The 13,480-nt window shown below is 46.4% G+C and overlaps 1 long non-coding RNA gene across 1 annotated transcript in view; it reads right to left on the bottom strand.

Annotated features, from left to right (window-relative positions):
* Positions 1-520: 520 nt before the first annotated feature.
* LOC147101108 (uncharacterized) overlaps positions 521-13,480 on the bottom strand; it is a 73,713-nt gene continuing 60,753 nt past the window's right edge. The window contains exon 4 of the long non-coding RNA XR_015073447.1: positions 521-979. This is a non-coding gene — a long non-coding RNA (uncharacterized LOC147101108). The remainder of the gene's footprint in view (positions 980-13,480) is intronic.

The raw sequence follows: 13,480 nt of genomic DNA on the forward strand, positions 1-13,480 counted from the left end.
GTTAGAATAGTAGTCAATCACTATTAGATAGTCTTTACCATTCAAATGAAAGAGGTCTATACCAAACTTTTGCCATGGTGCTGTTGGTAAGTCAGCTACTATCATTGGTTCCTTTGCTTGCTTGTTTTGGTGTTTCTGACATGTCTCACATATGCCTATCATGTTCTCAATGTCCTTATTTATGCCAGGCCAATAAACAGTGTCTCTTGCTCTCCTTTTGCATTTTTCAATTCCGAGGTGTCCCTCATGAATCCTTTTGAGCATGTCTTGACGTAGAGCCTGTGGAATTACTATTCTGTTCTGTTTTAGTAATAGTCCACTTGCGACACTTAACTCTGACCTGATGTGATAGTACTTTGGACAGGAACCTTTTGGCCAACCATGATGAATGTTCTCTATTACTGTTTGTAACACTGCGGGGGAGAAATTGGGTGAGTAGCGCCACTTGTTAGCGCCTAAAGAGGCAGGCAGTTGCTGTAGCGCCATTGGCTGCGCCTCCCGCTGATGTAAGCCCCCAAAGTGTGGACTAAGTGATATACAAAGTCGACAACACTGGCTTGTTGTAAGAAAGACAGACCCAATAATTGAAGTAAAAACGGTTTATTCAGGCCTGGGGAGCTATGGCTCTTGCGTCCCAACACAAGGCTCCAACTCCACCGAATCTCTTGAGGTTCACACAATTATACAAAAATGAAGGCCCTGCCCTAAAGGCGGGGATAAGCTTATTAACATATACAGAATTATAGTTAAATTATAATTATAAAACCGTGACATTCCATTCTTCCAGTCGCTTACAAATCTCACATTTCATTATCAGTTGGTCCTGTTACTTTCTCATGACCCAGGGCCTCAACTTTATTACTTTACGATCGTCCATTTGCTGTTGTCAGATGGCTTGGTCTTTTAAAGTATTTCTCTAAGATAGTAGATCTTTCCAAAGCGGGCAATCCGCAGACTTTCTGTCTCTCTCGAATTATTTCTACAGAGCAAAAACACTTTAGTTAGTTAAAAGAATAGAACCCTGTTGAGCTTCACTCTAACAAACCCTTAAGTGCAAAGGTGTCGACTCGCGTGGCCGAACCCAATATATCTCTCCCTCTTTCTAAGGGGTTGTTTTGACAGTTTTAATCTCTCAGCAGGTAACCCGTAGTCCTGTTTAAACCTTATCTGGGTTTATACAACTTTTACAGACTTCTATTGTTCAACTCAGAGCACGAATTAACCTATTCCCTCCATTTTGTATATTGGTGTTACAGATGAATCCTGGTTTGTTTTACCTTATTAAATCCAATTTTTAATATCTTACTTCACCCGCGATATTGAGTTGGGGCGATAATGGTGGCGTTAGTCTTTTGCGCTGCGCCGCCACCGATGACGTCATCGGTGTGCGCAGCGCCCCATTCGCAATATTTGGTTGCGAACGCCGCAGTTGTGCCATTCGCTACCCGCGCCCGGTTCACGGGGCCTTACTGTGCCGGCAGCGGCACAAGTTAAGGTGGAGGTGCGGGGCGGCCGCCTTTTTCGGTGGCCGCCTGCCAGCACCTCCGTCCCCGGCCTCCTTAAACCCCCCCCCCACGGCATGGCCGGCTGTTTTCCGAGAGCCCGGCACTTCTCCTTGGTGCCGGACTCATTTGCCGGCTCTCGCGATCGGGGTTCGCGCTGTTGCAGCCACCTCCCCCTTAACAGTGGGAGGAAGGCCTGCAGTACCGCAGCGTGCCGTGCCGCAGCATGTGGCGCTGCGGCACGTTGCGCTGCGATATTCAGTTTCAGCGCCCTAAGAGGGACGCGGAGCGCCTCGAGCCTTGCCCTGTGTCCCTCAAGGGGCAATGAAACTGAATATCTGACGATCGCTGAAGCCTCGAACGCTGCGCTAAATCCTGCGCTCAGGTGACTTTTGCGCCACTTTGGCGCCCCAACCCAATTTCTAGGCCTGTATCTTTTACTGTTTCTTCTGCTATTTGCTTTGATTTTGTGTCTGACACGGGCAGCGCAGCAGTGACCATACTCACATGAACATCCACGTCTTCCTCAGTAGAGCTCGCATGACTCATTGTGGGTGCTCGGGATAGTGCATCTGCTAACACTATGGGCTGGATTTTCCTAAGCCCCTGGAGTCGGGTTGGAGGCGTGCGGGCGATAAAAATCGGAGATCCGGGGGTCCCGACTCCAACCCGCCTCCATGTCAATTTCATAGGAGTCGGGTTGCCGACAAGTGCTGGAACCCGACTCCCAGAGGCGGGAAGGGATTAAAGGCAATTAAACTGCCTGTTAACAGGTAGTTAACAGGTAGTTTTTTGCCTATTCGCGATTTTTATTGCTGGTTTGTGGGCTTCCCGACAGCTCCAAACCACGAAAAGTTTTCGAGGCGGGACGTGGGTCTGAGGTCTTGGAGGGGTCGAGATGCCCAGTGTTCAGGTGAGTGAGGGGTGCAGGAGTGCAAAGGTAAGTGTTTTGCAAGTGTTTAAAGTGTTTAAATAAGTTTAACTTACTTTTACTTACCTTTACAGGAGTCCTGCATTCCGGTGTCAGGAGTCGGCTGCAAGAACAACAGAAGCTCCGATTTTTAAAAAAAAATCAGCTTCTTGGTTTCTGCAGCAAAATGATTTTAAAGTTATCCTGAGAAAGGACTGAGGCTGAATTAGCAGTTTTTCAGTGCTTGACAGCTTCAAACAGCTGTTAAACACTGAGGCCTAGAAATTCATTATAGCCACTTTTGGGGCGGTAAAGTCGGGCGGCCGCTAAAGTTTGCGCCCGGCGCAAATTCGAGGCCACTTCTCCGATATTCATTAGCTTCGCCCTAAGAGTTTGCTCGAGCGCTAAAACTGGCGATGCACGCCTCTCTTTAGGCGCTAAGCCGGCAGCCCGGGCGCTAACACCGGAAGTTGGGCGCAGGGCAGGTGCGGCGAGCTGCTGATTGACGGCAGACACTCTGGCTCCGGTGAGCTCTTAAAGGGGGAGGGTGGATTTGTTTTTTTGAAAGGCTGAGACTGCTGTATTTGTGTTGTTGGGGAGGGCTTCTCTCCATCAGTTTGTTATGTGGTACCGGCACACCAATCCCAATCTCCTCCTCCTTCATCTCTCACAAAGTGTTGTAAAACGGCTGCCTTTTCTACTGCAGGAGTGCCCTTTAATTTGCGCTCCCCGCGGCCCGCCTCGGCTGTGTACCGTTCCACTTCACAGTCGTTCGGGCCGCCAGGCGCACAATGTGGCGGCGCGAGTGAAGTTCCGGTTCCGGGCGCACAAAGGGCGTTGCACGACGAAATGATGTCATGATCTGCGCGCGCAGCTAAGCGCGTGCAAAGACTTTGCGCCGGCACTAAATGTCTACTGAAGTTGGGGCGAGGCGCAGATCACGCTGCGCCTGGGCGCTAAGCGCCTAGCGCTCGAGATCTACTCCTTCTAAGGCGCTAACGGCTGGCGCGCCCAACTGAATTTCTAGGCCTGATATTTCATCTGCCAAAAGCTTTTGACAGATGAAATGTCAATCTCTGACGTCACCTGTTGCCGGGTGGCCCTTAATTGGCCTGCTGAGCCCACAGGGCGGGCTCAACAAGGTCAATCAGAGGAAAATCCAGTGGGTTGGCCACATCTCCATGGAGGCGGGACAACAAGCCCGAATGTGAGTTTCCCACCTCCAACCCGCCCCCATAGCAAAATCCAGCCCTATGTGTTTGCCTGGTGTGTAGGTCAGTTCAAAGTCATATCTTTGCAGCTTCATCATGAGTCGTTGAATCCTTGGTGACATCGCATTCAGGTTTTTTTTAATGATGGCAACCAGTGGGCAGTGGTCTGTCTCAACTGTGAAGGTGGGAAGTCCATATATGTAGCCATGGAACTTTTCTAGTCCAACTACCAAGCCTAGACATTCCTTTTCAATCTGGGCGTATCGACACTCAGAATCAGTCATAGACCTGGAGGCATAGGCAACAGGCTTCCAATCTTCCCCCTCTGCTTGTAGCAAGACCGCGCCTAGGCCATCTTTTGATGCATCCGTTGACACTTTGATTCTCTTTGTTGGGTCAAAGAAGGTGAGTACAGGTGTGGTTGTCAGCACTGTTTTAAGGTTCATCCACTCTTGTTCATGTCTTTCTGTCCATGCAAACTCATTTATTTTATGTAGCAGGTCTCGCAGGCAGGCTGTCTTGGCTGACAAGTTAGGAATGAACTTTCCAATGAAGTTTATCATCCCCATGATGCGTAGCACTCCTTTTTTGTCAGTGGGTCGGGGCATGTTGAGTATGGCGTTTACTTTTTCCATATCTGGCTCTATTCCTTTACCAGATAGATTATCTCCTAGGAAAGTGACTTCCTAGACGCCAAACTGACACTTGGCTTTGTTGAGCTTCAGTCCATTCTGGCGTATGCTCTGTAGCACTTTAGTCAGTCTCTCATTGTGTTCTTTCATGTGGAGCCCCAGATGATGATGTCATCAACATAGACCCAAACTCCTTCCAGACCTTCAATTATGTGTTCCATCGCTCTATGAAAGATTTCAGATGCAGATATTATCCCGAAAGGCATTCTGAGGAAACAATACCTGCCAAATGGTGTGTTGAAGGTACAGTATTTGGTGCTCTCTTCATCCAGTTTTAGTTGCCAAAATCCTTGTGAGGCATCGAGCTTTGTGAAGTATCTGGCACCTGACATTTCACTGGTGATTTCTTCTCGCTTGGGAATCTGGTAGTGTTCACGTTTTATGTTTGCATTTAAGTCCTTTGGACCCATGCATACTCTTAGATCATTGTTCTTTTTCTTTACACATACAATGGAGTTAACCCAATCTGTTGGCTCTTCGACTTTCCTGATGACTCCTAGTGTGGTCATTCTGTCCAGTTCTTTCTTGAGCCGGTCACGCAGGGGTGCTGGAACTCTCCATGGAGCATGTACCACTGGCTGAGCATCCTCCTTTAGCTGGATCTTGTAAGTGAATGGTAGAACTCCAAATCCTTTGAACACATCCTGGAAATTACTCACTACAGAATCCACCGAGTCATCTGGTCTTCTTATGGCACAGTTTATACGGTAGACTCTCTTGACCAGTTCTAAGTCCTCACAAGCTTTGTCACCTAGCAGTGAATCAAGTCCTTCAGCCACAACAGAAAACATGAGATGATGCACTTTGTCTTTGACTGTCACTTTAAGTCTGCATACACTTAAGCTATCTATTTTCTGTCCATTATAGTTCTTCAGTAGTACTGACTTTTTCTGTATTTTGGGCTTTTCTTTCATATTTTTAATGTCACTCATACTGATTAAGTTTGCTTTGCCCCAGTGTCTAGTTTCAATGTAACTAATGCTCCATTTACCTGCAGTGGCATCATCCATTTGTCCTCTTTTACTGCATTAACTTTATGTTCAGCATTGTCCATTCCTGAGGGCTGCACATTTTCTGTATCCTTTTCGATATTGTCATATGACACCATTCCTACAAAAAATGTCTCACTTAAATCAGTGTCCTCTATCACATTGACTTGTTGCCCTTTCTTTGTTTTTACTTTTGAAAAGCATTGTTTGGCAAAGTGATTCTTTCCATTACATTTTGTGCACATTTTCCCAAATGCTGGGCATTGTCTTGACTGGTGCTGGTAACCACAGCATTTACAATTAAAAATTCCATCCTCCGATTGCTTTGCATTTCTGTTCTGCCTACTTTTCTTCCCCTTGTAGGACACAGCACCGACAGCAGCACAGTCACTCATTACAGTCGCATCATTATTAATTTCACTGAAAGTCTTTGCGTGCTGTTGAGCTAGCTCACTGGCATGGCATATTTTCACAGCATTCTCCAATGTTAGTTCAGTTTCTCTCAACAGACGTTCCCTGAACTTTTTATCATGAATACCAAACACAATCTGGTCACAAATCATGGATGATTTCAGTTCAGAGAAATTACATGTCTGTGCTTTCAGTTTCAGATCGGTCACAAAGCTATCAAAAGTCTCATTTTGCTGCTGTGTCTGTGAACGGAACATGTACCTCTCATAGGTCTCGTTCTTTTTTGGAGAACAATGTGTATCAAACTTCTTTAGCACATCGTCCATTTTTTCTCTGTCCTCCTCTTGATCAAATACAAATGTATTAAGTACCTCTATCGCCTGCAACCGTGAGCAGTAACGCTATTTTCCTTGCGTCTGGCATCGTATCGAACCCGATGGCGGCAATGTAGAGTTCGAATTGTTGTTTGAAAGTCCGCCAATTGCAGTCGACATTCCCCGTGAGTTTCAAACCCTCTGGTGGCTTCAAATTCTCCATGTCGCGTTTCACAATATTCAGCAGATATTACCAATCCTGGTACCATGTTATGTTCATAATGAAAACGTCTATTTATTTATGAACATAACAATCACGTCAACGTCAGACGTGCCATCTGTCAAGACTTTTTGAAAGAAGAAATGACAGCATTTGACAGCTCTGTGAAGCTGTCAAACACTGACATTCTCTTGAGTTTGATTCGTTTTTGTGGTGAGGACTGAAAAAACATTGTAAAAAAGTAAATTTCAGATGTCTGATGGATCGGAGGGTCCATCAGCCATTACCTGAAATTGACAAGGTGGATGTCCGCTCTCCCAATTTAGCACGGCTAAAGGCTACAGAAGTAAAAAAAGGTAAGTGAACACTTTTTAAAAAACTTATCACTCACCTTGCATACTTACCACTCCACACTTGCACCCATCACTCACCTCTACACCTTACTTCCAGGTGCCTCCAACCGCCGCAGACCTCCTCCACGTCTCCTCCAACCCGACGGGGTTCTCCGAGGTCGGGAAGCCTTCACTTGTGAAGGTAAAATGGCACTAATCCATTTTTCTGCCTGTTAACTACCTGTTAACAGGCAGTTAAAAGGATTAAAAGCCTTTCCCGCCTCCAGGAGATGGGACCCGAAGCTGCACATCTTCCCACCTCCTGGCAAAAGGGCACGGAGGTGGGATAGGGGCGGGTTTGCCACCCGCCCGTAATTTCTCCGATTTTACGTGCTGTCCCGCCTCCATGCTCTCCTCCTCGGGGCTTGGAAAATCGAGCCCAATGTATCAGAATTTGGAAACCATACATGAAACACTAGAAATATCAGCTTTCTGTGTCTTCCTAAAGTATGTATGCAACCTATTTTTGTGAATTGCTTGCTCATCACAGAAGCGCATGAACAATAACGCACTTTACTCTTTTACTTTTGCAACACTTAGAATTTTTTTGTTGTTTTTTTTTGTCACTTTCCAAAAAGTCTTAACTTCGGGAAAAATGCTTATTTGCAGAATTCTTGGTATAAATAGATAGTTGCCTTATTGATTTGTTTCCTTTGTGTTGCTTGCCAGGAATGAGCATTCTCAAATAGCTGAATCTTGTTGATGTTAGGAGGAGGTGAAGATGGCAGTGTGTCTGAACAAGGAGCTACAATTTGTTTGATGTGATTTAATTTGTGACAAATCACCGCAGTCTCTTAGCATCATCCGATGAGGATTAATTTATCTAGGAGCTTAACCGTCGACCCTGGACTATCTCCAAACAACAGGTGTTAATCAAGCCCCCAGACACATTGTGACTGACAGGTTGAGTTCTATTTTACCTAATCCTTGTGTAATAACTCAGTGCCTGGCAGCTATTTATCCCTGTCCTGATTCTGACAGCTGTCCCTCTGCCACTGATTATAATAGCTCACCCCTTGCTCCTGATTCCCACAGCGCTCCCTTCATTCCCACTTCTGACAGCTCTCCCCTTGTTCTTGATTCCAACAGCTTCCCCTTGCTCCGGATTCTGGCTTTTCTCCCCCAGTCCAGATTCTGACAGTTCTCTTCCACTCCTGACTTTAGTAGTTCTCTCCCCATTCCTGATTTTGATCGTTCCCCCTCTTCCCTCATCACTGCCGATTTCTGAGAGTTCTCCCTCTGCTCCTGATTCCGACCGCTCTCTCTCCTCATGCTGGCATGAAACCAGGTCAACCCAAATAAGGAATACTCCAAGAATCACCTGAAGGTGAATCGCCATTCATGTAGATGGGCAGTGAGGCAACTGAAGGCATCACCCTTGAGTTGTTCACTTCTACCAGGTGAATGAACAAGAAATATATACTATTAAATTACAAGCATCATAGTACCAGCCATATTGCACCCTGACATAGTAAATGGGAATAAGTCTGTCACGACTGTTGGTGTGATGGGCTACCAAGGTATTGTCTGTCCACATTCTGATCACTTTTCCTTAAATGAACACCCATTTGTCGAGGAGGTATCTCAGGACATTTATCGGGAGATGTGTCTCATTTCACATCATAAGAAAGCCTCTATTGATGAGATGTGGCTTCATAACTTTGAATTTGTTTTACTACAGGCTTAATGGGAGTAATTTTAACTCTCCACGATGGGCATGAGAGGGTCAGGGGGTAGGTTAAAATTTCAAAAATCTGAAACGCGCTTTAAACACACCCACTTCTGGTTTTAACAGAGGCAGGATGGGGGGTGGGTGAGGGGTGGTGGGCGGCCCTGTTTCTGCTAAGCTGCGCCTGCAAGTGGCTGCGCAGTCACCCGCAAAATCCCATGCAGGCTGCTCACGGGCTTTTACATTGCAGATACCGCGCATGCGCAAAAAATTGAATGGGCCGTGCATTAGGGGAGGCAGGCCGCGGAGGAGGCAATGCAGCTTATGGGGGACTTGGGGCGGGGGGGGTGGGCGGGGGGAGGGGGTGACGAACCTGCTCACAGGAGGTGGGTCAGTAATTTAAATATGTTAACGAGGCTGCGTCCCTCAAATTTTAACAGACATTTAGATTTAACGCCTCCAGCCTGGGTTTCCTGGCAGCTGAAGGGAGGCAGGAACAGCCGGATCCAGCAGGTACGTGCCTTTCCAGCACTGCTTGTGGGCCAGGAGGAGCAGGAGTGCTTCCTCTCGCTCCCCACCTCCCCAAGCTTACCTCCATTCCTTCCCACGATCTCCCCACCCAAACCAAGATCTCCCCAACCATCCACGATCTTTTCCTAGGCCCCCCCCCGATCCATGATCTCCACCGCCCCCTCCCAATGACCCGTGATCTCGACGAACCCCCCACCCCAGCCAGCCAGCACTCTCCTTCCCTCCTCTCCGCTCCCAGGCTGCGGCCTTCCATCGCAGGCCTTCTCGCCTGACAGCCAGTCAACCTCTCAATCTGGCCAGGAAACTTAGGAAAAACAATGGAAATGAGGTCTTGTCTTTAAATTCGGCAGGACCTCCATGTTACCTGCATTTCTGCTACGACACCCACCCCAACGTAAATATAGGGGCCGGAGTCTCTGGTTGGGATAGATTCCACATTCTTTATGTACAGCAGGAAATTTCATGCTGAGAAGAAACAGTTCCAAAGACAATGCAACTACAGATTGCTGCAATGAGACTAATTGGCCTTAATATCTTAATACTTTTTAATTGCAAAGCAATTAGTGTTGATCCGACTTGAAGCACTTACTGTTAGCTATCTGCAAAGCTATCCGTCTCCTGAATCTGCCAGATTGTCAGAGCGGATGTATGCTGGGAGTTTTCCCTGACACATGGGAGGTGATTTTGTCAATGGGGACGTGATGGAGGCGGGACTGCTGCTTGTTGGGTTTTACTCCCGCCTCCAATGACGTCCAGCCAACAGCGGGCTTAGCAGGCCAATTAAGGGAATTTTTGACAGATGAATTGTCATCGTTTGACAGCTCTGACATTCTCTGTTGTTTGGTGAGTTCTTGTACTCGAGACTCACCAAACCTATTTTCTGAGCAGAAAGCAGATGGCTGTTGCATCTGAGAATACAGCAGCCATTCTGTCATCTCTGCCGTGGAGATGCCGGAGCCTCCGGATCCCCAACGATTGAAGCCTGCAGGAAGAAACAAAGGTAAGTAAACTTTTTCTAACACTTTTCACTCACCTCACATACTTACCTCTCCACACTTGCACCAATCATTCACCTCAACAGTGCACTTTTTGATCCCTCTGATCCCCGCAGACCCACTGCTCGCCTCGGTGACCCTGGCGGGGTTTCCCTGTTGGAAAAATTGGGATAATTCTCTTAACTGCCTGTTAACAGGCAGCTAAGTGGCTGTAATCCCCTTCCCGACTCGAGGAGACGGGACCTGGCGCGGGTCGGGTACCCGCCTCCTGGGAAGAGGGCACGGAGGCGGGTTGGGGGCAGGATGGGTACCCACCCCCAGTTTCTGCCATTTTCCCAGCAGTCCCGCCTCCCCAGGGCTGGCAAAAGTGCCCCGATTTGCAGGTTAGGACACAACAATTTGACTGGGTATTTGCATATGGTGTCAACATCACTTAGGAGTGCTGTCAGGTGAGCCAGCTGCTTTCTTCACAAGTGCACAGATACAATAAGTCATGAAAAAGCCTAATGAAATTAATAAAATTAATGAAATCACCCATCGCCCCTGTGCTCGCTGACCTACATCAGCTCCCAGTTGAGCAATGCGTTGATTAAAAAAATTCTCATCCTTGTTTTCAAATCCCTCCATGGCCTTGCCCCTCTTTGCCTCTGTAAACTTCTCCAGCCCTATAATCCCCTGAGATCTCTGCGCTCCACCAATTCTGGCCTCTTGAACATCCCCGATTTTAAATGTTCCACCATCGGCTGGCGTGCCTTCAGCTGCCACGGTCCTAAACTCTGGAATTCCCTCCCTAAATCTCTCTGCCTCTCTACCTCTCTTTCCTCCCTTAAGACGTTACTTAAAACCTACTTCTTTGACCAAGCTTTTTGGTCATCTGCCCTAATATCTCCTTATTTGGCTTGGTGTCAAAATGTTTTTTTTTGGATAATGCTCCTTATGAAGCACCTTGGAAGGGGTACAGCACAGATTCACCAGAATGATACCAGGGCTTAAAGGGTTAAATTCTGCATAAACTTGGCTGTATTCCTTTGCGTTTAGAGGGTTGAGGGACAACCTAATCGAGGTATTTAAAATGATAAAGGGATTTGATAAGTTAGATGCAGAAAAATTATTTCCCTGGTGGGGGAATCCAGAAAAAGAGAGCATAATCTTAACGTTAGAACTAAGCCATTTAAGAGTGAAATCAGGAAGCACTTGTTTAAACTCGCTCTCCCAAAGGCTGGGCTAATTGAGCTTTTCAAGACTGAGATTGATAAATTTTTATTAGGGTATCAAGGGATACAGAGCAAAGGTGGGTAAATAGAGTAGAGGTACAGACCAGCTATGACCTAATTGAATGGTGAGAACTCACTGCCTGAAAGGGTGGTAGAGGCAGAGACCCTCATTACATTTAAAAAGTACTTGGACGTGCACTTGAAGTAACCTACAAGGCTACGGACAAGATGTGCTTAATGGCCTCCTTCTGTGCTGTAAATTTCTATGATTCTATGAACAGGCTCAGTGGCTGAATGGCATAGAATCCTAGAAAGTTACAGCACGGAAGGAGGCCATTTCAGCCCATCGTGTCCGCGCCGGCCAACAAAGAGCTATCCAGCCTAATCCCACTTCCCAGCTCTTGGTCCGTAGCCCTGCAGGTTACAGCATCCCAAGTGCACATCCAAGTACTTTTTAAGTGTGGTTAGGGTTCCTGCCTCTACCACCCTTTCAAGCAGTGGGTTCCAGACTCCCACAACCCTCTGGGTGAAGAAATCTCCCCTCAAATTACCCTCTAAACCTTCCCCCAATTACTTTAAATCTGTTTCCCCTGGTTTTTGATCCCTCTGCTAAGGGAAATAGGTCATTTCTATCCACTTTATCTAGGCCCCTCATAATTTTATACACCTCGATAAGGACTCCCCTCAGCCTCCTCTGTTCCAAGGAAAACCAACCCATCCTATCCAGTCTTTCCTCATAGCTAAGATTCTCTACTCCTGGCAACATCCTTGTAAATCTCCTCTGTACCCTCAGTGCAATCACATCTTTCTTGTAATGTGGTGACCAGAACTGCATGCAGTACTCTAGCTGAGGCCTAACTAGTGTTTTATACAGTTGAAGCATAACCTCCCTGCTCTTGTATTCTATGCCACAGCTAATAAAGGCAAGCATTCTGTGTGCCTTCTTAACCGCCTTATCTACTTGGCCTGCTACCTTCAGCGATGCACTCCAAGGTCCCTTTGTTCCTCTATACTACTCAGTGTCCTACCATTTAATGTGTATTCCCTTTCCTTATTAGCCCTCCCCAAATGCATGACCTCACACTTCTCCGGATTGAATTCCATTTGCCACTGTTCTGCCCACCTGACCAATTTATTGATATCTTCCTGCAGTCTACAGCTTCCTTCTTCAGTATCAACCACACAGCCGATTTTAGTATCATCTGCAAACTTCTTAATCATACCCCCTATATTCAAGCCTAGATCATTAATATATACCATAAAAAGCAAGGGACCTAGTACTAGCCCTGCGGAATCCCACTGGAAACAGCCTTCCGGTCACAAAAACACCCATCGACCATTACCCTCTGCTTCCTGCCTCCGAGCCAGTTTTGAATCCAACTTGACACTTTGCCCTGGACCCCATGGGCTTTTAACTTCATTACCAGTGCCATATACACTACATCAAATGCACTACCCTCATCTACCCTCCTTGTTACCTCCTCAAAAAATTCAATCAAATTTGTCAGCCACGACTTTCCCTTAACAAATCCGTGCTGACTATCCTTGATTAATCCATGTCTTTCTAAATGAAGATTTATCCTGTCCTTCAGAATTCTTTTCAATAATTTTCCCACCACCGAGGTTAGGCTGGCTAGCCTGTAATTACTCGGTCTATCCTTTTCTCCCTTTTTAAACAAGGGTACTGTTGTGTCTCCTTGTGTTCTTATACTATATATATTACAGACACTTTTAGTTCATTTTAGTTAGTGCTTTTACTAAGCTGTATTCTTGCTTTTGTTACAGTGCTGCCGCATGGTGCGGAGTGATACAAGATGTCCGACGCTGCACTGTGCACTGCCCGTGCACAGTGCGCCACATAGCAATATAACTACACCATACCAAAGTAGTTCCATACCAAAGTAGTTCCATTTAACGATGTGATACTATAACAATGTAACAGGTACCACTTTAACAGTCCTCCGGCACCACACCTGAAGCCAGAGAGGATTGAAAAATGATGGTCAGGGCCTCAGCTATTTCCTCTTTTGCTTCGCTTAACAGCCTGGGGTACATTTAATCCGGGCCTGGAGATTTATCCACGTTTAAAGCTGCTAAACCCCTCAATACTTCCTCTCTCACTGTTTATTTCATCTAATATTTCACAATCCTCCCCCCTGATGGCAATGTCTGCTTCGCCCCTCTCCTTTGTGAAAACAGATGCAAGTATTCATTAAGAACCCTACCGACGTCTCCCGCCTCCACACACAGATTACCCTCATGATCTCTAATAGGCCCTACCCTTTCTTTAGTTATCCTCTTACTCTTAATATATTTATAAACCATCTTTGGGTTTTCCTTGATTTTACTTGCCAAGAATTTTTCGTGCTCTCTCTTTACTTTCCTAATATCCTTTTTAATTGCACCCCTGCACTTTCTGTACTCCTCTAA

Source organism: Somniosus microcephalus, chromosome 24 (genome assembly GCF_052327205.1).
Source record: "Somniosus microcephalus isolate GS21.2 chromosome 24, FLI_Smic_1.0, whole genome shotgun sequence".
Lineage (NCBI taxonomy): Eukaryota > Metazoa > Chordata > Chondrichthyes > Squaliformes > Somniosidae > Somniosus > Somniosus microcephalus.